At 43.0% G+C, this 2823-nt stretch overlaps 1 non-coding gene across 1 annotated transcript; it reads right to left on the reverse strand.

Moving 5' to 3' along the window:
* Window positions 1-256: 256 nt before the first annotated feature.
* LOC112765151 (small nucleolar RNA R71) lies at window positions 257-360 on the reverse strand. Its single transcript, XR_003183539.1, has one exon. It is a non-coding gene; the product is annotated as a small nucleolar RNA R71 (small nucleolar RNA).
* Window positions 361-2823: the final 2463 nt, after the last annotated feature.

Below are 2823 nucleotides of genomic sequence, written 5' to 3' on the forward strand. Positions count from 1 at the left end.
GGTGGAGGATCATTGTTCATTTGGTGGGAGTGCTAATGAAGATCCAAACCAACATCTCACAAAATTCCTGAGAATTTGCGACACTATGAAGTCCAATGGAGTCCAGGAAGATGCTTATAAACTGCTCTTGTTCCCATTTTCACTTAGGGACAAGGCAGCTAAGTGGCTGGAATCATTCCCAAGGGGGAGCCTAACAACCTGGGATGAGGTGGAAAGCAAGTTTCTGGCACGTTTCTACCCCCCACAAAAGGTCAATAGGCTTCGATCTGAGGTTCAGACTTTTAGACAACAAGATGGTGAAACTCTCTACGAGGCATGGGAGAGGTTCAAGGATTTGACAAGGAAATGCCCACCAGACATGTTCCATGACTGGGTGCAATTGCATATTTTCTATGATGGACTTTCTTATGAATCAAGGAAGGCTGTAGACCATTCATCAGGAGGTTCATTGAACAGGAAAAAGACTGTGGAAGAAGCCATTGAAGTGATTGAGATAGTGGCTGAGAATGAGTACTACTATGCTTCAGAGAGACACAACACTAAGGGAGTCATGGAGCTGAACCGTGTTGATACAATTCTAGCCCAAAATAAGGTGTTTGCCAAGCAACTAGCAGAGCTCACCAGGAAATTAAAAACAAATCAAGTGGCTGCAATACACACACAAGATCAAGAGGAAGTAAGCACTGAAGGAGGTGATTGGGAAGAGGCCAACTATGTGGGAAATCAACAAAGGCAACCATATGATCCACATTCCAACACTTACAACCCAGGCTGGAAAAACCACCCAAACTTTGGGTGGGGAAACCAGCAAACCCAATCACAAAACCATAAACCTTACAACCCTAACCAACATAACAATTCCACATACCAAAACTTCAACCAAAGATCATACCAAGCCACACAAAACACTTACTCCCAACCACCATATCATGGCCAAAATAATCAACCTGCCCAACCTAATCCGAACCAACAATTTCAAGATCAATTAAACAGGATAGAAGGAATGCTTGCAACCATGGGTCAAGACATAACCGAATTGAAAGCCTTTAAGGAAGAAGTAAATTCTAACTTGCAAAACCAAGGAGCTGCCATCCAGAAGCTAGAAAATCAAATTGGGTATTTGTCTAAGCAAACCCCTGGGCCAAGCGTTTCTCATGCTGCCAAGGCTATTGCAAGGGAAGAATGTAAGGCCATAACCCTCAGAAGTGGAAAGAAGCTAAAGGAGATCTCAAAGGAAACCACAGAGGATGAAGCAAAGGAAAATGTGAGAGACAAGGAACAGGGACAATCTTTTACACCATCTGCAACAAAAGAAAAAGAAAAAGAGGTCCTGAAGCCTTATACACCCAAAGCACCATATCCTCAACGTTTGATGAAAAGTGAAAAGGATGGCCAATTCTCCAGATTCTTGGAGATTTTTAAGAAGCTTCAAATCAACATTCCGTTTGCTGAGGCAATAGAGCAAATGCCACTCTATGCAAAATTCTTAAAGGAATTAATGACCAAGAAGAGAAGCTGGAGAAATGATGAAACTGTGTTGTTGACTGAAGAATGCAGTGCCATCATTCAACACAAATTGCCTCAGAAATTGAAGGATCCAGGCAGTTTCCAAATCCCCTGCATCATAGGAGAAGTCATGGTGGAGAAGGCCTTGTGTGACTTAGGGGCCAGTATCAATTTGATGTCTCTAACAATGATGAGAAGAATGAAGATTGAGGAAGCCAAACCAACAAGAATGGCCCTCCAATTGGTAGATCGAACTTTTAAATTCCCTCATGGGATAGTTGAGGATTTGTTGGTGAAAGTGGGAGATTTTATATTCCCTGCCGATTTTGTGGTGTTAGATATGGAGGAAGAAGCCAAAGCTTCAATAATCCTGGGAAGACCCTTCCTGGCTACTGCTGGAGCCATCATAGATGTCCAAAAGGGTGAACTCACTCTTAGACTACAGGATGAGCAATTGGTGTTTAACGTATTCAAGGCAATGAGCTATCCATCAGAATCACTAAAGGAATGCATGAGGGTGGATGTAGTGGACATTGCAGTACAAGAAACCTTTGAGGAAACAACAAAGGAAGTGGCAGAGGAGGAGTTCACCAAGGATATTGAAGTTAGTGACATCAAGGCTGCTGAAACAACCATGCCAAGCATGCCAGAGAGAGTGAAAGAAGAGAAGGAAGCACCAAAACCTGAGCTCAAAGCATTACCCCCTAATCTCAAGTATGCATACTTGGGTAGTGATGAGAGCCATCCTGTTATCATTAGCTCTGCCCTGAGCCAAGAACAGGAAGAAGAATTGATCAAGGTGCTACAAACTCATCAAGATGCCATTGGATGGACCCTAGCTGATTTGAAGGGGATAAGTTCATCCATATGCATGCATAAAATCTTGTTAGAAGAGGATGCTAGACCCTCCATTCAAGCTCAGAGAAGATTGAATCCCGTCATGAAAGAAGTGGTACAAAAGGAGGTCATGAAGTTATGGCAGGCAGGGGTAATCTACCCCATTTCTGATAGCCCATGGGTTAGTCCCATCCATGTAGTTCCCAAGAAAGGTGGCATAACTGTGGTGCCAAATGAGAGGAACGAACTCATACCCACAAGAACTGTCACTGGGTGGAGGATGTGCATAGATTACAGGAAGCTCAATGAAGCCACCAGAAAAGATCATTTCCCACTCCCATTCATGGATCAGATGCTTGAAAGGCTTGCAGGACATGCTTACTATTGCTTTCTGGATGGATACTCAGGCTATAATCAGATAGTAGTTGATCCAAGAGATCAAGAGAAAACATCATTTGTTTGTCCATATGGAGTTTTTGC

This window comes from Arachis hypogaea, chromosome 2, assembly GCF_003086295.3.
Source record: "Arachis hypogaea cultivar Tifrunner chromosome 2, arahy.Tifrunner.gnm2.J5K5, whole genome shotgun sequence".
NCBI classification, from domain to species: Eukaryota; Viridiplantae; Streptophyta; class Magnoliopsida; order Fabales; family Fabaceae; genus Arachis; species Arachis hypogaea.